Source organism: Podarcis bocagei (genome assembly GCF_964188305.1).
Source record: "Podarcis bocagei genome assembly, chromosome: 17".
NCBI classification, from domain to species: domain Eukaryota; kingdom Metazoa; phylum Chordata; class Lepidosauria; order Squamata; family Lacertidae; genus Podarcis; species Podarcis bocagei.
The window spans coordinates 154,147-175,368 of record NC_138143.1 but is presented as its reverse complement, the minus strand read 5'-3'; positions in this window follow the sequence as shown (position 1 = coordinate 175,368).

Genomic DNA, 21,222 nt, shown 5'->3' with positions numbered 1-21,222 from the left:
ATTTGGGTGTGCCCCAGAATCACTCCAAAACCAAAGCAAAAAGGCGTTTTGGGTTCCATCTACATAAAAAGAAGATAATAAATCTGTGATTGGGCTTATTTCAATTTGGTGTTTTTGGGGTTAGAATGCAAATTCAACCAAAAATCGCAGTGGCATGTTTGTTATCAGCCCAAATCAAGCAAAGTTGTCTTGGTTCCATCTCAATAGAAAAAAGATGATTAAGCTTCCAATAAGCTCTTTCGGTGTTCATTCAACCACAAATAGCAAAGTGGTGTAATAAGCTCAAACAGGTTGTTTTGGCTTCAAAGTACATAGAAAGAATAAACTTGGATTGCACTTACTTCATGTTGTGTTCTTTGCTGTTAATGCACATTGACACAGAAATCGCAAAGTGTGTTCAATGAGACCAAAATAACACAACAACATATTTTCGCTTCTATATGCGTAGAAAGAAGCTTTGATTGGGCTTTTTTCAATTCGCGTGGTGTTATTTGGATGTGCGCCAGAATCACACCACAACCAAAGCAAAAAGGTGTTTTGGGTTCCATCTACATAAAAAGAAGATAATAAAACTGTGATTGGGCTTATTTCAAGTTGGTGTTTTTGGGGTTCGAATGCACATTCAACCAAAAATCGCAGTGACATGTTTGTTATCAGCCCAAATCAAGCAAAGTTGTCTTGGTTCCATCTCAATAGAAAAAAGATGATTAAGCTTCCAATAAGCTCTTTCGGTGTTCATTCACCCACAAATAGCAAAGCGGTGTAATAAGCTCAAACAGGTTGTTTTGGCTTCAAAGTACATAGAAAGAATAATCTTGGATTGCACTTACATCATGTCGTGTTCTTTGCTGTTAATGCACTGACACAGAAATCGCAAAGTGTGTGCAATGAGACCAAGATAACACAACACCATCTTTTCGCTTCCATATGCGTAGAAAGAAGACGAATAGGCTTTGATTGGGCTTTTTTCAATTCGCATGGTGTTATTTGGGTGTGCGCCAGAATCACACCAAAACCAAAGCAAAAAGGTGTTTTGGGTTCTTTCTACATAAAAAGAAGATGATAAAGCTGGGATTGGGCTTATTTCAAATCGGTGTTTTTGGGGTTAGAATGCACCCAAAAATCGCAGAGTGACATGTTTATTACCAGCGGAAATCAAGCATAGGTGTTTTGGTTCCATCGCAATAGGCAAAGGACGAATAAGCCTCGAATGCTCTTTCGGTGTTCCTTCACCCACAAATAGCAAAGCGGTGTAATAAGCCTAAACAAAGCCAAACAAGTTGTTTTGGTTTCAAAGTACATAGAAAGAATAATCTTGGATTGCACTTACTTCATGTCGTGTTCTTTGCTGTTTATGCACATTGACACAGAAATCGCAAAGTGTGCAATGAGACCAAAATAACACAACATATTTTCGCTTCTATATGCGTAGAAAGAAGCTTTGATTGGGCTTTTTTCAATTCGCATGGTGTTATTTGGGTGTGCGCCAGAATCACACCAAAACCAAAGCAAAAAGGTGTTTTGGGTTCCATCTACATAAAAAGAAGATAATAAAACTGTGATTGGGCTTATTTCAAGTTGGTGTTTTTGGGGTTAGAATGCACATTCAACCAAAAATCGCAGTGACATGTTTGTTATCAGCCCAAATCAAGCAAAGTTGTCTTGGTTCCATCTCAATAGAAAAAAGATGATTAAGCTTCCAATAAGCTCTTTCGGTGTTCATTCAACCACAAATAGCAAAGCGGTGTAATAAGCTCAAACAGGTTGTTTTGGCTTCAAAGTACATAGAAAGAATAATCTTGGATTGCACTTACATCATGTCGTGTTCTTTGCTGTTAAGGCACTGACACAGAAATCGCAAAGTGTGTGCAATGAGACAAAGATAACACAACACCATCTTTTCGCTTCCATATGCGTAGAAAGAAGACGAATAGGCTTTGATTGGGCTTTTTTCAATTCGCATGGTGTCACGGGCTGCCTCTGGTCTTAGCTCACAAAAGACCAACGCCAAGCTCTTCTTATATACAAGGATGTTTATTGCAGTTCATTATTGGTTCCACAACCGAGGCGTGCAGCCCCGAGTGTCTAACGTCAGACATTTGAAGTCCCCTCTGACTCGGTCCCGCCCCTGCACCAACTTATGAGGCTTGTGCTAGACCACCGCTTCCTGTCTTTCCTTTTCCGCAGGGTTTTTCTGCCCCCCTGGGTTCCTTCCCTCCTGCTCTCTCCCGAAGCGGATTCCTGAGATGCCTGTTCCCCCCTCCTTCGTGCTTTGGGGCTGGGCTCCTCCTCCGGGCTTTCTCCATTTCCGCGCGCCTCCACATTTGAACTTGGCGCGCGCTCGCTACCCTGACCTTCCTTTTGACACTGACACTACTCCCTGTACTACTCTCCCCCTCTTCCGGCAGGACGTTCTCCCCAGATCTCCTTCCCCTGTCTCTTTCCTGCTCCGCTCCGTGTGTAACACTGGGAACCCCCCTCTCTTCCCTTCGTTCCTGCTGGGAAGCCGGCCCCAATCTCCCACTCCCGCTTGGGGTTTCCCTGCTGCTTTCCTGCTCCTGGCAGGTCCCCCCTGTGACCCCCCTTGTCCTGACTAGGGGCGCCCCCTCCTGAGAATCCTCCGATTCACTTGAGAGACTCATGGAAGATCTCAAGTCATTGTCATCCTCTTCCTCACTGTCCTGGGATTCTTCCTCGTCGCTCTCCGTCTCCTCCCTCACCTGTGCCTCTGTCTCTGAACCCCTGACATCCATCCCCCCCTCGAAGCCCCCCCTTCCCCCCTCCTGCTGCTCGGGCGCAGGTTGCGGGGGCTCCGTCGTTGCGGAGGTCGCTGCCGGACACAGGTCGTCGACGTCGATCTCCTCTGCTTCCAGTTCATTGTTTGTGTACTCGAACCCATTGTCCTCTCCCAACATGTTCACGTCCTCCCCTCCCCCTGTTTCCTGGGTGGGGTCTGCTTGCCAAGGACCCACCCGCCACCTCATGCGCCAGTCCTCTTCTGGTTGGTCGTCCCACCAGTAAGAAGGGTCGGTGTCCACCCCCGAACACGATCCCCTTGGAGGGCTCGACTCTGGCGTCGTCTCCTCTGCGGAGGAGAACCCTCGGAAGGTGCTGGCGGAAAGTGTGGGCGTAAAAAGCCAATCGTCGAAAAACTGTGCTGGCATGGGCCTGTGTGGGAAAAGGGCATGGAACTCGTCCTTGAGGAGGGGTTCGTCCAAAGCGTAGTCTGGCACCCAACTGTTGGTGCTGGCCGGGGCGCCCTCCCTGGCGAGAAAATATTCTACTCCCTCTTCCCCCCATCTTGAGTCCAGAATCTCTGTGACCTCGTTGACTGGTTCGTCCTTAGGTGACCTCCCCCTCTTGGGCAACTCCCTGCTTGGTTCTGGTGCCGTCCCTGACTCCTGAAATCTGTGTGGGGCCTTGTAGGGGGTGAGCATCGACCTATGAAAGACCGGGTGCATTCTGGAACCCTCGGGGAGGGCCACTCGAAACGCTACGGGATTGATCCTGGCCTCAACTTGGTACGGCCCCAGTTGCCTGTGTCCTAGCTTCTTTTTAGCTAACGACTTGGCCGGCACCGCTTGGGCCGCTAACCATACCCAGTCTCCCACCTGGATGTCTTCCCCCTCCCTCCTGTGTTTGTCCGCCTGCACCTTATAGGCTTGTTTAGCTAGCTCTAAATGTCTCCGTAGCTCGTCGTGCACCTCTTGCAATTCTGCTGCGAAATGGTCGGCTTCCTGTGGCTCCCCCTCCCCCGTCGTTACGAGCCCCGGGAAGGTTCTGGGATGCCTTCCATTGTTAGCGAAGAACGGCGTCACCCCCGTAGACGCGTGCTTCGTGTTGTTGTAGGCAAACTCAGCCATCGGCAGGTAATCCACCCAAGCCGCGGGTCGCTGATTGGCGTAATGTCAGGGGTTCAGGAGCAGAGGCAAGGGCAAGGGAGGAAACAGAGAGCGAGGGGGAGGAGGCAGAAGAAAAGATGAGTGATGACGACGACCCGAGATCTCCGAGTCTTTCCAGTGAATCAGAAGATTCACAGAAAGGAGCACCAGTGGTCAGGGCAAGGGGGGAGCCTAGGGGGACACCCCAGGAAGATAGAGCCAGAGGGGACTCCGAGGAGAGCAGTTGGAAATCGGGACCAGCGTCACAGCCAGAGAGCAGGGAAGAGGAAGAGCGCCAGAGATCAAGCGCTGGCAGCTCGCAACAGGGGAAAGGGGACGATTCAGGAGTGGCCACACCTCCATCGGGGAGCGAAGAAACGGTCAGACGGAAAGTGGAAGGTTGGGCGCGCGCGCCAAGTTCAAATGCACAGGAAAGTGACGCAGTAGGCAGCCAGGAAAGGGAGCCAGGTCCTAAAGCCCGGCGCAAGGAGACAGGGAGTTCCGGGGGGTCGGCGTCAGAAGAATCCAGGAAGGAAGAGACCCCGGGGGGCAGAGGGACCCAGAGGAGAGCAGTCAGGCGGAAAAGGTGGAGCAGGGCTAGGATATTAAGTTGGTGCACAAGGGGCGGAGACTCAGACGGAGCTTCGCCGATCTAGCCATGAGACGTAGAGTTGCACGCAGCAGCTTGAGAATGGAAACTGTAACTCAATAAAGACTTTTACTTAATGACCGCTGGCTAGCGTGATCCTCTGTGAGCTAGGATCTTGAAGCAGCTCTGACAGTAAGCTCCGTCTCCAAATTTTGGGCATCTACAGCCTCGAGGAGAGGAGAGAAGCAGGTGCCTACTAGCTAGCTCACGAACGGCAGACAACATGACGGCTGAGCAGCAGATAGAGGAACTCAGAAAAGCAGTGTCACAACTGAATGCCGAGGCTCTCGCATCCAGGAAGAGAGAGGAGGAGGCAGCTGCCGCCTGCAGGGATCTCCAGGTCAGGTTGGACATGCTTACGAAGCAAGGGCAACTGACACCCAAACAGGAGGGAATTAGGTTGGCGAGACGAACAGGCGGGCTGGTCTCTCACTTCGATGGGAACCTGCAGCAGTACCCCAACTTTAGAGCAGATGTAATGTGCGCACTGGAACTGCTGAAAAAAGACTTTAGAGATGAGCAAGAGAAAGTGGGGTTCATCATGTCCCATTTGCATGGGGAAGCTAAAGCATGGCTGCGCAATTTGTGGAGGGATAAGGATCCGGCGCTCCAAAATGCGGATGCCTTTATTAAAGCGATGGATGGGTGTTTCTTATCAAGCATTGACGTGGATCTTGCTCGGCAACAGATACATGGACTGAAACAAGGAAGGGCCAGCGTAAGGCAGTATCATGCCCGCTTTTTCGCTTTGGTCAGTGCTCTGGAATGGGACAGGGATTCAGCTCCTGTAAGAGACCTGTTTTGGGAGGGATTGCACGGCTCTGTTAAAGATGAAATTGCGAGGGGGGAGAGACCCCGGACCACGCAGGAGATCGTTCAGAGGGCGCTAGCCGTGGGGGTGCGGCTGGAAGAACGTCCGTGGAGCAGGGACGAAGGGCGTGGAGGGCGCGAACCAGCCAGGGGCTCCTCCTTCCTTCCCAGAGAAGCAGCGCGTGCGCAATCCACGCCTCCACAAGGAGGAGGTGTGGAACCTATGGAGGTTGGAAGTGCAAGGGCTCAATCAGCAGCCAGAGCCCTAGCACCGACAACAGTGAAAGCGAAGCCTCCTAGAGGGAACAGGAAGTGTTACATCTGCGAGGATCCAGGGCATATGGCGAAAGAGTGTCCCCGGAGGCTCCACAAGCACACTGCAGCCTCAGCAATGGTAACTGCAGCAATGCAACAAGGAGGACCACAGCAGGGAAACGACGATGTCTGGCTGGAGGAAGAGGCAATGGGGCCCAGCCAGACGTGTCAGTAAAGAAGTCCCCGGAGATTTCACAGCCCATGGACCCCCTCCCGCCCAAACCAGTAGTGAGGCTCACCGCATCGCTCCAGCTGCCCAATGGAATCACCATGGACGTGCCGCTCACCATTGACTCGGGAAGCAATGCGGACTTTATAGGGCAGGACTTTGTCGACAAACACGCTATACAGTTGCTGCCGGCCACGCTGCCCCTGCAGGTGGTCACGGTGGATGGCAGGGAGCTGCTAGGGGGGCAAGTGGTGAAGCAGACGCCACCAATGGTGATGCACCTTGGGAATCACAAGGAAATCATCAGCTTCAACGTCACTCAACTATCGGACACGCCCATTGTATTGGGCATGAGTTGGCTGGACAAGCACAGCCCAACGCTGGCTTTGTACCAGAGGCAGCTGACCTTCGGCTCTTCCTTTTGTGCTGAAGACTGCATCGTCCCCCGGCAGGAAGGAGAGGAAGAGGAGTCACAGCTGCTGCTAGGCACGCTGCAAGCGATTCCCCACAAGTACGCAGAATTTTTGGAAGTTTTCTGCGAGAAGGAGGCAGACAGGCTACCCCCCCACAGACCATATGACTGCAAAATTGACCTGCTGCCGGGGGCGGCGCTGCCTAAAGGGAAGCTGTATTCCATGTCTGAGGACGAACTGCAGGAACTCAAAGAGTTCATAGATCATAATTTGGAGCGCGGTTTCATCCGGGAGTCCAAGGCAGCGGGGGGCAGTCCGGTATTCTTTGTTAAGAAGCGGGACACGCCCCAAAAAAGACTGGTGGTGGACTATCGCATCTTAAACAGTGTGACCAAGCCATCGGACTTCCCCATGCCCCGGATCGACGACCTCCTCGCAAAGGTACGGAAGGGCAGCGTGTTCACCAAGTTAGACCTGCGAGGGGCGTACAACCTCATTCGCATGCGGGAAGGGGATGAGTGGAAGACGGCCATGTTCACGCCTCTGGGCACCTACGAATATAGAGTTATGCCTTTTGGATTGCAAAATGGCTCCCACGTTTTTCAAGCGTTCATGCATCACGTGTTGGCGGGGCTCCTCTACAAGACGTGCGTCTGTTTCTTAGATGACATCCTGATCTTTTCGGAATCGCAGCAGGAGCATGACAGACACGTCAGAGAAGTGCTAAGCAGGCTACAGCAGCATAGGCTCTACGCCAAGCTGGAGAAGTACCAATTCGACGTGACGGAGGTGGATTTTCTGGGCTACAAGTTGTCTGACAAGGGGCTCGCCATGGACAGCGCCAAGGTTCGAGCGGTATTGGACTGGAAGAGCCCACGCAACCGGAAGGAGGTCCAACGGTTTGTCGGCTTCGCGAACTTCTATCGCAAGTTTATCAAAGGCTTCGCTATGCAGACAGCGGCCATCACGGACACGCTTAGCTCCAAGAAAAAGAAGTTCATCTGGACAGAGCAGGCGGAGCAGTCCTTTCAGGCACTCAAGCGTCTCTTCGCGTCGGAAGAGCAGCTGTTGCATGTCGACCCCAGCAGGCCGATGAGGGTGGAGACAGATGCCTCGGACAGAGCCGTGGGAGCAGTCCTGCTGCAGAAAGACCCGCAGGGGGTTTGGCGGCCGGGAGCGTTTTACTCCAGGAAGCTCAGCAAGTCCGAACAGAATTACACCATCTGGGACAGGGAGTTGCTGGCCATTCATGCAGCATTCAAAGCATGGAGGCACTTCCTGATCGGCGCCAAGCACACGGTGCAGGTCTGCACGGACCACAAGAATCTGGAGCACTGGCGCACGGCACAGTTCCTGAACCAAAGGCAGATACGTTGGGCTGAGTTCTTTGCGAACTTTAACTTCCGAATAGAGTATGTCCTGGGGGACACCAACATCATGGCGGACGCTCTCTCTCGTAAGCCACAATATCTGGAGGACGCCAAGCCAGCGGCCGCCATGCACATCTTCGCACCAACAGTGTGGGTGTGCGCTGCGGCAACAGTGGACCTGGAGGCGGTGCGGCGAGCGTTGCAGGATGACTCCTTTGCGCAAGCGAAGATGGCAGAGGTGCAAAGGGGTACGGCAGCGACCGACGAGTTCCAGTTGAGAGATGGATTGCTCATTCGTAAAGGGGCCATCTACGTGCCGGGAGACGAACTTCGCGCCAAGGTACTGCAGCAGCTGCACGACGCGCCCACTGCCGGGCACTTTGGCAAGGAGAAGACGGTGGAATTAGTCGCCAGGGACTTCTGGTGGCCCGGAATGAGAGGGGAGGTCGCGGACTATGTGGCGCGGTGTGACACCTGCCAGAGGGCCAAACCGGTGCACAAACCGCCGGCCGGACTGTTGGAACCGCTGCAAACTCCGGTCGAACCATGGGAGAGAGTAGCCCTGGACTTTGTCACGGATCTGCCCAGCTCGAGGGGCAAGACGGCCGTGCTGGTGGTGGTGGACTTGTTCTCCAAGATGGCACATTTCATTCCGTGTGCCAAGGTGGCCACGGCGGAGCAAACCGCCAAACTGTTCATAGACCACGTGTTCAAGGTTCACGGTCTGCCACGGTCTATTCTGTCCGACCGGGGGCGGCAGTTCATCTCGAATTTCTGGCAGAAGCTGATGGGCTTCCTGAACGTCAAGATCAACCTGGCGTCGGCGAGACACTCGCAGACCAACGGGCAGGCGGAGCGGGTCAATGCCATCATGCAGCAGTACCTGAGATGTTATGCGAATCAACAGCCTGCGACGTGGGTGGATTACCTGCCGCTCGCCGAGTTTGCCTACAACAACACGAAGCACGTGTCCACGGGGGTCACGCCGTTCTTCGCTAACAACGGGAGGCACCCCAGAACCTTCCCGGGACTGGAAAGGATGGGGGAGGGGGAGCCGCAGACAGCAGATGCGTTCGCGTCGGAGTTGCAGGAGGTCCACGATCAGCTGCGACGACACCTGGAGCTGGCCAAACATGCATACAAGGTGCAAGCGGACAAACACAGAAGGGTTGGCGAAGAGATCCATGTGGGAGACTGGGTCTGGTTAGCAGCCCATGCGGTGCCGGCCAGGTCGTTGGCCAAGAAGAAGCTGGGGCATAAGCAACTGGGGCCCTACCAAGTCGAAGAGCAGGTCAACCCGGTGGCTTTCAGGCTGGCGTTTCCGGAGGGTTCCAGAATGCATCCGGTGTTCCACAGATCGGTGCTCACTCCCTACAAGGCACCGCACAGGTTTCAGGAACCCGGAACGGCACCGAGTCCGCTCAGAGAAGGAACCAGGCACGCGGGAGTGGCACAGAAGGAACGCATCAACGAAGTCACGGAGATTTTGGACTCCAGATGGGGGGAAGAAGGGGTAGAATACCTTCTCGCCAAGGAGGGCACCCCGGCCAGTGCGAACAGCTGGGTGCCGGGCTACGCCTTGGACGAACCTCTGCTCAAAGACGAGTTTCATGCCCTCTTCCCACATAGACCAATGCCAGCAGACTTTTTCGACGACTGGCTTTTCACGCCAACGCTTTCTGCCAGCACGTTCCGGGGGTTCGACTCGGACGAGGACCCGATACGAGACGCCCGTTCCCCGGAGGGGTCACCCTCGGGATCTGCCTCAGAACCCTCGTATTGGTGGGACGATAGACCAGAGGAGCAGTGGCGCAGGACGTGGCTGGAAGGTCCAGTAAGAGCAACGCCGCCAGGAGGAAGTGAGGGAGAGACGGACATGGACGTTTTCGGGGACGACCCTGGTTTCGAGCACGGCGGCACAGAGATGGAAGCGGAGGTGACCGTCGTCGACGAGAGCAGGGAGGCAGAACCGGGAGACTTCAGATGGAGGCCCGCCACGGGAAGCGAACTGTATCCGACGTTCGTCCCTCTGACACAGCAGCACCCAGTTCCCGCACCGGAAGGAGGGGGGGGGAACGGGGGGCTTCGAGGGGGGGATGGATGTCAGGGGTTCAGGAGCAGAGGCAAGGGCAAGGGAGGAAACAGAGAGCGAGGGGGAGGAGGCAGAAGAAAAGATGAGTGATGACGACGACCCGAGATCTCCGAGTCTTTCCAGTGAATCAGAAGATTCACAGAAAGGAGCACCAGTGGCCAGGGCAAGGGGGGAGCCTAGGGGGACACCCCAGGAAGATAGAGCCAGAGGGGACTCAGAGGAGAGCAGTTGGAAATCAGGACCAGCGTCACAGCCAGAGAGCAGGGAAGAGGAAGAGCGCCAGAGATCAAGCGCTGGCAGCTCGCAACAGGGGGGAGGGCACGAGTCAGGAGTGGCCACACCTCCATCGGGGAGCGAAGAAACGGTCAGACGGAAAGTGGAAGGTTGGGCGCGCGCGCCAAGTTCAAATGCACAGGAAAGTGACACAGTAGGCAGCCAGGAAAGGGAGCCAGGTCCTAAAGCCCGGCGCAAGGAGACAGGGAGTTCCGGGGGGTCGGCGTCAGAAGAATCCAGGAAGGAAGAGACCCCGGGGGGCAGAGGGACCCAGAGGAGAGCAGTCAGGCGGAAAAGGTGGAGCAGGGCTAGGATATTAAGTTGGTGCACAAGGGGCGGAGACTCAGACGGAGCTTCGCCTATCTAGCCATGAGACGTAGAGTTGCACGCAGCAGCTTGAGAATGGAAACTGTAACTCAATAAAGACTTTTACTTAATGACCGCTGGCTAGCGTGATCCTCTGTGAGCTAGGATCTTGAAGCAGCTCTGACACGTAACATCTCAGGTACTGCTGCATGATCGCGTTGACCCTCTCTGCTTGGCCGTTGGTCTGCGGATGTCTCACCGACGACAGGTTGATTTTGACGTGCAGGATCCCTAGGAGCTTCCGCCAGAAACTGGACACAAACTGGCGCCCCCTGTCGGACAGAATGGACCGTGGCAACCCATGCACCTTGAACACGTGGTCGATGAACAGTTTGGCTGTCTGCTCCGCTGTCGCCACCTTCGCGCAAGGAATGAAATGCGCCATCTTGGTGAACAGGTCTACAACCACAAGCACCGCCGTCTTGCCTCGTGAACTGGGCAGATCAGTGACAAAGTCCAGCGCCACCCTCTCCCACGGTTGCAGTGGCGTTTCCAGCGGTTCCAGCAGTCCCGCTGGCTTCTGGTGCACTGGCTTGGACCTTTGGCACGTGTCACACCTGGCGACGTACTCCGCGACCTCCCCTCGCATCTGGGGCCACCAAAAGTCTCTGGCCACTAATTCTGTCGTCTTTTCCTTGCCGAAGTGGCCAGCGCTGGGTGCGTCGTGCAACTGCTGCAGAACTTTCGCGCGGAGATCGTCTCCCGGAATGTAGAGAGCACCTTTACGGGTCAGCAGGCCGTCGCGTATCTGGAACTCGCCGTCCTTCGCTGTGCCCCTCCGCACCTCTTCCATCTTGGACTGTGTGAACGGATCCGCCTGCAACGCGTGACGCACCGCCTCCAGGTCCACGGCGGCTGAAGCGCACGCCCACGCCTGCGGTGCAAAAATGTGCTTGGCTGCCACCGGTGCCGCTGCCTCGAGATACTGCGGTTTCCTGGAGAGCGCATCTGCTATGACATTGTTGTCGCCTGGGATGTACTCTATCCTGAAGTCGAAATCCGCAAAGAACTCCGCCCAGCGTATGTGCCTCTGGCTCTGTAGCTTCGCCGTGCGCCAGTACTCTAGGTTCTTGTGGTCCGTGCGGACCTGCACGGTGTGCTTGGCTCCGATGAGAAAGTGCCTCCACGCCTTGAAAGCTGCGTGTATGGCCAGCAACTCCCTGTCCCAAATGGTGTAGTTCTGCTCCGACTTGCTGAGCTTTCTGGAGTAGAAAGCACAGGGCCTCCAGTTTCCCTGCGGGTCTTCCTGTAAGAGGACGGCCCCCACCGCTCTGTCAGATGCGTCAGTCTCCACCCTCATGGGCCTGCCAGGATTCACGTGTAGCAGCTGTTCTTCGGACGCGAAGAGACTCTTAAGTCTCCTGAAGGACTGCTCCGCTTGGTCCGTCCAGGTGAACTTCTTCTTCTTGGAGCTGAGAGTGTCCGTGATAGCTGCCGTCTCCTTGGCGAAACCCCTGATGAACTTGCGGTAAAAGTTGGCGAAGCCGACGAACCTCTGGACCTCTTTCCGATTTCGCGGGCTCTTCCAGTCCAACACCGCGCGGACCTTGGCACTGTCCATGGCTAGTCCCCTGTCGGACAGCCTATAGCCCAGAAAATCCACCTCCGTCACGTCGAATTGGCACTTCTCCAACTTGGCGTAGAGCCTGTGCTCCCGTAGCCTCTGCAGGACCTCCTTCACGTCGCTCTCGTGAGCCTCCGGCGATTCTGAGAAGATCAGAATGTCGTCGAGGAAACATACGCACTTCTTGTAGAGGAGTCCCGCTAGCACATGATGCATAAAAGCTTGGAAAAAGTGGGAGCCATTTTGGAGACCAAACGGCATAACTCTGTATTCGTAGGTGCCCAACGGCGTGAACATGGCCGTCTTCCACTCATCACCCTCTCGCACGCGTATGAGATTGTAAGCTCCGCGGAGATCCAACTTGGTGAAGATCTTCCCTTTCCGCACCGTGGCGAGCAGGTCGTCAATTTTGGGCATGGGAAAGACCGCGGGCTTTGTCTTCGAGTTTATGAATCTGAAGTCTACGATCAGCCTCTTTTGGGGCGTGTCTTTCTTCTTCACAAAAAACACAGGACTGCCCCCTACAGCCTTCGATTCTCGGATGAATCCCCGCTGTAGATTGTGATCTATGAATTCCCGGAGCTCCTGCAGCTCTTCCTCGGACATGGAATACAGCCTCACAGGCGGCAGCGTTGTCCCTGGCAAGAGGTAAATAGCGCAATCGTAGGGCCGGTGAGGTGGCAACTGGTCAGCCTCCTTCTCGCAGAAAACCTCCAAAAACCCCTTGTACTTGAGGGGTACTGCTTGCGCCATGCTGAGACGTAGCTGCTGCCCCTCCTCTTGGCCCTCCTCCTCCTGACCGGTCTGGATGCAATGATGCGCGCAATAGGACGAGCCGAAGGTGAGCTGTCGCTGGTACCACGCCATGGTCGGGCTGTGCCTATCCAGCCAACTCATGCCTAACACTATAGGCGTGTCTGAAAGGCGGGTGACGTTGAAACTGATGACTTCTCGGTGATTGCCAATCTGCATCACCATGGGCGGCGTCTGTTGTACCACTTGCCCCCCCAGCAGCTTCCTGCCATCCACTGTGACGACGTTCAATGGCAGCGTGGCTGGTAGGAGCTCTATGCGATGCTGCTTGACGAACTGCACCCCCATGAAGTCTGCGTTGCTCCCACTGTCAATTGTGATGGGGACCTCCAGGGTGCGTCCATTGGGTAGCTGGAGGGTTGCAGTGAGCTGCACTACAGGTTTGGGTGGCAGGGGGTCTGTAGGCTGCAAAGGCGCTGGGGACTGCTCTATTGACTTGCCTGGCTGTGCCCCAACATTGCTGATTCCAGCCAGGCATTGTCGTTTCCCTGATACAGCTCTTCATGTTGTGCTGCTGCATTTACTGTCGCCAAGGCTGCAGTGTGCTGCCGGAGCCTCTGGGGACACTCTTTGGCCATGTGCGTTGCACTGTCACAGACGTAACACTTCCTGTTCCCTCTAGGAGGCTTCTTCTTGACTGTTCCGGACGCTGGGGCTCCGGCCACTGACTGAGCCTTTGCACTCCCCAGTTCCATAGGCTCCTCCCCTGGCTGCAGCTGAGGGGAGAGACGCGGACGTCCTGGATCTCTGGGAAACAAAGGAGGCACTCTAGACGGTGCGTGAAGCTGGCTACCCCCCTCATTGCGCCAAGGGCGTTCTTCCTGGCGCACTCCAATGGCAAGCGCACGCTGCACCACGTCTGCCAGGGTTTTAGGTCTGTCCCCCCTAGCCAATTCATCCTTCACCGGGCCAGAGAGCCCCTCCCAAAATAAGTCTCTGACAGCCAGAGAATCTTTCTCCCATCGCAGCACATTCAGCAAGGCGAAAAAGCGAGCATGGTACTGACGCACGGAAGCCTTGCCTTGCCTTAAACCATGGAGCTGCTGGCGTGCCACATCCACATCCACACTAGACTGGAAACAAGCGTCCATGCATTTGATAAATTCATCAGAGTCCCTTCGAGCAGGGCAATCCTCGCGCCACAGATTGCGCAGCCAAGCCCTCGCTTCCCCATGCAAGTGGGACACAATGAAACCCACTTTTTCCTCTTCATCTTTAAAGTCGTCGCGAAGCAAATGCAACGCATATTCTACGTCTGCCTTAAAACTGGGGTATTGCTGCAGGTTCCCATCGAAGTGGGCTACTAAGTTGCCCCCTCTTCTGCCCAGTGCTACTCCAGCAGCTTTGGTCCCCGGGAACCCCCCTTGGCATGCATGATCCCACCTGGCTTGCAGATCTTGGCACCGCTTTTCCGCCTCTTCCCCCCTCTTCTGGGAGATCGTTACCGCAGTGGTAAGCTGGGAGACTGCGTTGCGTAGCTCAGCTATCTGCTGCTCCATACTCATGGCTGCCAAACTTCGTGAGCTTTGCAAAAAAAAAAATTTTGCGTAGTTTTGGAGGGGACTTACTGTCACGGGCTGCCTCTGGTCTTAGCTCACAAAAGACCAACGCCAAGCTCTTCTTATATACAAGGATGTTTATTGCAGTTCATTATTGGTTCCACAACCGAGGCGTGCAGCCCCGAGTGTCTAACGTCAGACATTTGAAGTCCCCTCTGACTCGGTCCCGCCCCTGCACCAACTTATGAGGCTTGTGCTAGACCACCGCTTCCTGTCTTTCCTTTTCCGCAGGGTCTTTCTGCCCCCCTGGGTTCCTTCCCTCCTGCTCTCTCCCGAAGCGGATTCCTGAGATGCCTGTTCCCCCCTCCTTCGTGCTTTGGGGCTGGGCTCCTCCTCCGGGCTTTCTCCATTTCCGCGCGCCTCCACATTTGAACTTGGCGCGCGCTCGCTACCCCTGACCTTCCTTTTGACACTGACACTACTCCCTGTACTACTCTCCCCCTCTTCCGGCAGGACGTTCTCCCCAGATCTCCTTCCCCTGTCTCTTTCCTGCTCCGCTCCGTGTGTAACACTGGGAACCCCCCTCTCTTCCCTTCGTTCCTGCTGGGAAGCCGGCCCCGATCTCCCACTCCCGCTCGGGGTTTCCCTGCTGCTTCCCTGCTCCTGGCAGGTCCCCCCTGTGACCCCCCTTGTCCTGACTAGGGGCGCCCCCTCCTGAGAATCCTCCGATTCACTTGAGAGACTCATGGAAGATCTCAAGTCATTGTCATCCTCTTCCTCACTGTCCCCGGATTCTTCCTCGTCGCTCTCCGTCTCCTCCCTCACCTGTGCCTCTGTCTCTGAACCCCTGACACATGGTGTTATTTGGGTGTGCGCCAGAATCACACCAAAACCAAAGTAAAAAGGTGTTTTGGGTTCTTTCTACATAAAAAGATGATGATAAAGCTGGGATTGGGCTTATTTCAAATCGGTGTTTTTGGGGTTAGAATGCACATTGACCCAAAAATCGCAGAGTGACATGTTTGTTACCAGCGGAAATCAAGCATAGGTGTTTTGGTTCCATCGCAATAGGCAAAGGACGAATAAGCTTCGAATGCTCTTTCGGTGTTCCTTCACCCACAAATAGCAAAGCGGTGTAATAAGCCTAAACAAAGCCAAACAAGTTGTTTTGGTTTCAAAGTACATAGAAAGAATAATCTTGGATTGCACTTACTTCATGTCGTGTTCTTTGGTGTTAATGCACATTGACACAGAAATCGCAAAGTGTGTGCAATGAGACCAAGATAACACAACACCATCTTTTCGCTTCCATATGCGTAGAAAGAAGACGAATAAGCTATGATGGGGCTTTTTTCAATTCGCATGGTGTTATTTGGGTGTGCGCCAGAATCACACCAAAACCAAAGCAAAAAGGTGTTTTTGGGTTCCATCTACGTAAAACGAAGATAATAAAGCTCTGATTGGGCTTATTTCAAGTTGGTGTTTTTGGGGTTAGAGTGCACATTCAACCAAAAATCACAGAGTGACATGTTTGTTATCAGCCCAAATCAAGCAAAGGTGTCTTGTTTCCATCTGAATAGAAAAAGGATCATTAAGCTTCGAATAAGCTCTTTCGGTGTTCATTCACCCACAAATAGCAAAGCGGTGTAATAAGCTCAAACAGGTTGTTTTGGCTTCAAAGTACATAGAAAGAATAATCTTGGATTGCACTTACATCACGTGTTCTTTGCTGTTAATGCACATTGACACAGAAATCGCAAAGTGTGTGCAATGAGACCAAAATAACACAACACCATTGTCAGGGGTTCAGGAGAAGAGGCGAGGGCAAGGGAGGAAACAGAGAGCGAGGGGGAGGAGTCCGAAGGAAAGATGAGCGATGACGACGACCCGAGATCTCCGAGTCTTTCCAGTGAATCGGAGGATTCACAGAAAGGAGCGCCAGTGGCCAGAGCAAGGGGGGAGATTAAGGGGACACCCCAGGAAAAAGGGACAAAAGGGGGTTCAGAGAGCAGCAGTTGGAAATCGGGGCCAATGTCCCCAACAGAGCGCAGTGAGGAGGAAGGGCGCCAGGTATCGGGATCCGGCGGCTCGCCGCAGGGGGGAGGGCATGAGTCAGGAGTGGCCACACCTCCATCGGGGAGCGAAGGAACGGTCAAGCGGAAAGTGAGAGGTTGGGCGCGCGCGCCAAGTTCAAATGCACAGGAAGGCGGCAGAGTAAGCAGCCCGGAAAGGGAGCCAGGTCCTAAAGCCCGCTGCAAGGAGACAGAAGGGTCCGGGGGGTCAGCGTCAGAAGAGTCCAGGAAGGAAGAGACCACGGGGGGCAGAGGGACCCAGAGAAGGAGGGGAAGGCGGAAAAGGTGGAGTAAGGCGAGGTTATTAAGTTGGTGTACAGGAGGCGGGGACTCAGACGGAGCTTCGCCGGTCTAGCTGATAAGACGTAGGGCTGCATGCGGCTGTTTGAAATTGGAAACTGTAACTCAATAAAGACTTTTATAAAGTGAACGCTGGCTAGCGTGATCCTCTGTGAGCTAGGATCTGGAAGCAGCCCTGACAGTAAGCTCCGTCTCCAAGTTTTGGCACCTAAAGCCTCAGAGAAAGGGGTGAAGGCTGGTGCCTACTCGCGAGCTCACGAAGGGCAGACAAGATGACTGCCGAACAGCAGATAGCGGATCTGCGAGAAGCAGTGACACAACTGAATGCCGAGATACTCGCATCCAGGAAGAGAGAGGGGGAAGCAGCCGCCGCCTACAAGGATCTCCAGATCAGGTTGGAAATGCTTACGAAGCAAGGGCAACTGACACCCAAACCGGAGGGAATTGGGTTGGCGATAAGAGCAGGCGGTCTAGTATCTCACTTTGATGGGAATTTACAACAGTACCCCAACTTCCGAGCAGATGTACAGTGTGCGCTGCAACTGCTGGACAAGGACTTTAGAGATGAGCAAGAAAAGGTGGGGTTTATCCTGTCCCATTTACATGGAGACGCTAAAGCATGGCTGCGCAATTTGTGGAGAGATAAGGATCCGGCGCTCCGAAGTGCGGATGCCTTTATTAAAGCGAGGGATGGGTGTTTTTTATCAAGCATAGACGTGGATCTTGCCCGGAAAGAGATACACGGACTGAAGCAGGGGAGGGCCAGTGTAAGGCAGTATCATGCCCGCTTTTTTGCACTGGTCAGTGCCCTGGAATGGGACAGAGATTCGGCTCCAGTCAGAGACCTTTTCTGGGAAGGCTTGAGCGGCGCGGTTAAAGACGAAATTGCGAGGGGGGAGAGACCCCAGAGCACGCAGGAGGTCGTTCAGAGGGCGCTGACGGTTGGGGTGCGTCTGGAAGAACTTCCGTGGAGCAGGGACGAAGGGCGCGGAGGGCGCGAACCAGCGAGAGGGTTTTCCTTCGTTCCCAGGGAAGCAGCGCGTGCGCAATCTACGCCTCTGCCAGGAGGGGGAGCGGAACCTATGGAGGTTGGAGGTGCCAGGGCTCAGTCAGCTACCAGAGCCCTAGCGCCGGGAGCAGTCAAGGCGAAGCCTCCTAGAGGGAACCGGAAGTGCTACATCTGCGATTGTCCTCAGCACATGGCGAAAGAGTGTCCCCAGAGGATCCACAAACACACTGCAGCCTCGGCAACGGTAACTGCAGCTACTCAGCACAGAGAACCACAGCAGGGAAACGACGGAGTCTGGCTGGAGACAGAGGCACTGGGGCCCAGCCAGACGAGTCAGGGAAGCAGTCCCCAGAGATTTTGCAGCCCACAGACCCCCTCCCGCCCAAACCAGTAGTGCAACTCACCGCATCGCTCGAGCTACCCAATGGAATCACAATGGACGTGCCAATCACCGTGGACTCTGGCAGCAACGCGGACTTTATAGGGCAAGACTTCGTCGATCAGCACGCTATACAGTTGCTGCCTGCCACGCTGCCCCTGCAGGTTGTCACGGTGGATGGCAGGGAGCTGCTCGGGGGGCAGGTGGTGAAGCAAACGCCGCCAATGGTGATGCGGCTGGGAAATCACAGGGAAATCACCAGTTTTAATGTCACCTGACTGTCGGACACGCCTATTGTATTGGGCATGAGTTGGCTGGACAGGCACAGCCCGGCGCTGGCTTGGTACCAGCGGCAGCTGGTCTTCGGCTCTTCCTATTGTGCTGAACACTGCATCCTGCCCCGGCAGGAAGGAGAGGAAGAGGAATCACAGCTGCAGCTGGGGACGCTGCAGGCGGTCCCCCACAAATACGCAGGATTTTTGGAGGTTTTCTGTGAGAAGGAGGCGGACAAGCTGCCCCCCCACAGGCCATATGACTGGAAGATTGACCTCCTGCCAGGGGCGGCGCTGCCAAAAGGGAAACTGTATTCTATGTCTGAGGACGAACTACAGGAACTCAAGGAGTTCATAGATCATAATTTGGAGCGCGGCTTCATCCGGGAGTCCAGGGCAGTGGGGGGCAGTCCTGTATTCTTTGTCAAGAAGAAAGACACGCCCCAAAAAAGGCTCGTAGTGGACTATCGGACCTTAAACAGCATGACCAAGCCATCGGATTTCCCCATGCCCAGAATCGACGACCTCCTCGCGACGGTGTGCAAAGGACGCGTCTTCACGAAGTTGGACCTGCGCGGGGCGTACAACCTCATTCGCGTACGGGAAGGCGATGAGTGGAAGACAGCCATGTTCACGCCCTTGGGCACCTACGAATACAGAGTTATGCCGTTTGGACTGCAAAATGGCTCCCACTGTTTTCAAGCTTTCATGCATCACGTGTTAGCGGGGCTCCTCTACAAGAAGTGCGTCTGCTTCCTGGATGACATCCTGATATTTTCTGAATCGCAGCAGGACCACGACAGAGACGTCAAGGAAGTGCTGAGCAGAGTACAGCAGCATAGGCTGTACGCCAAGCTGGAGAAGTGCCAGTTTGACGTGTCGGAGGTGGATTTCCTGGGCTACAAGTCGTCAGACAAGGGGCTCGCCATGGACAGCGCCAAGGTTCGCGCCGTGTTGGATTAGAAAAGCCCGCGCAACCGAAAGGAGGTCCAGCGGTTTATCGGCTTTGCGAACTTCTATCGCAAGTTTATCAAGGGATTTGCAATGCAGACGGCGGCCATCACACACACGCTCAGCTCCAAGAAAAAGAAGTTCATCTGGACGGAGCAGGCGGAGCAGTCCTTTCAGGCACTCAAGCGTCTCTTCGCGTCGGAAGAGCAACTACTACATGTTGACCCCAGCAGACCAATGAGGGTGGAGACGGACGCCTCAGACAGAGCCGTCGGAGCAGTCCTGTTGCAGCAAGACCCGCAGGGGGCTTGGAGGCCGGGAGCGTTCTACTCCAGGAAGCTCAGCAAGTCGGAACAGAACTACACCATCTGGGACAGGGAATTGCTCGCCATTCATGCAGCATTCAAGGCGTGGAGGCACTTCCTGATCGGCGCCAAGCACACAGTGCAGGTCTGCACGGACCACAAGAATCTGGAGCACTGGCGCACAGCGCAGTTCCTGAACCAGAGGCAGATACGTTGGGCAGAGTTCTTTGCGGACTTCGACTTCCGGATAGAGTATGTCCCAGGAGACACCAACGTCATGGCGGATGCCCTATCCCGTAAACTGCAATACCTGGAGGAGGCGAAGCCAGCGACGGCCATGCACATCTTCGCACCGACGGCGTGGGCGTGCGCTTCGGCAACGGTTGACCTGGATGCGGTACGGCGAGCGTTGCAGGACGACTCCTTCGCGCAAGCAAAATTGGCAGAGGTGCACAGGGGCACGGCGACGACCAACGAGTTCCAGGAGCGCAATGGATTGCTCATCCGTAAAGGGGCCATCTATGTGCCGGGAGACAAACTTCGCGCCAAGGTACTGCAGCAGTTGCATGACGCGCCCACTGCTGGGCACTTTGGCACGGAGAAGACGATGGAATTAGTCGCCAGGGATTTCTGGTGGCCCAGAATGAGAGGGGAAGTCGCAGACTACGTGGCGAGGTGCGACACCTGCCAGAGGGCCAAGCCAGTGCACAGACCGCCGGCGGGACTGCTGGAACCGCTGCAAACCCCGTTCGAACCATGGGAGAGAGTGGCCCTGGACTTTGTCACGGATCTACCCAGCTCGAGGGGCAAGACAGCAGTGCTAGTGGTGGTGGACTTGTTCACCAAGATGGCGCATTTCATTCCGTGTGCGAAGGTGGCCATGGCGGAACAAACCGCCAAACTGTTCATAGATCACGTGTTCAAGGTTCACGGTCTGCCACGGTCTATACTGTCCGACAGGGGGCGACAGTTCATCTCAAACTTCTGGCAGAAGCTGATGGGCTTCCTGAACGTCAAGATCAACCTGGCGTCGGCGAGACACCCGCAGACCAACGGGCAAGCGGAGCGAGTCAATGCCATTATGCAGCAGTACCTGAGATGTTATGCAAATCAACAGCCCGCAACGTGGGTGGATTACCTGCCACTCGCGGAGTTCGCCTACAACAAGACGAAGCACGTGTCCACAGGAGTGACGCCGTTTTTCGCCAACAATGGGAGGCACCCCAGAACCTTCCCGGGACTGGAAAGAATAGGGGAGGGGGAGCCGCAAGCAGCGGACGCGTTCGCGTCAGAGTTGCAGGAGGTCCAAGATCAGCTCTGGCGGCAGCTGGAACTAGCTAAACACGCATACAAGGTGCAGGCGGACAAACACAGGAGGGTTGGCGAAGAGATCCAAGTGGGCGACTGGGTCTGGTTGGCAGCCCACGCAGTACCGGCCAGATCGTTGGCAAAGAAGAAGCTAGGGCATAAACAACTGGGGCCCTACCGAGTCGAGGCACAGGTCAACCCGGTGGTCTTCCGGCTGACACTTCCGGAGGGATCGAGGATGCATCCGGTGTTCCACCGATCGGTGCTAACTCCCTACAAGGCACCTCACAGATTTCAGGAGCCAGGAACGGCACCAAGTCCGCTTCGGGAGGGGACCGAGCCACGGGGAGTGCCACAGGAGGATCCCATCAACGAGGTCACAGAGATTTTGGACTCTAGATGGGGGGAAGAG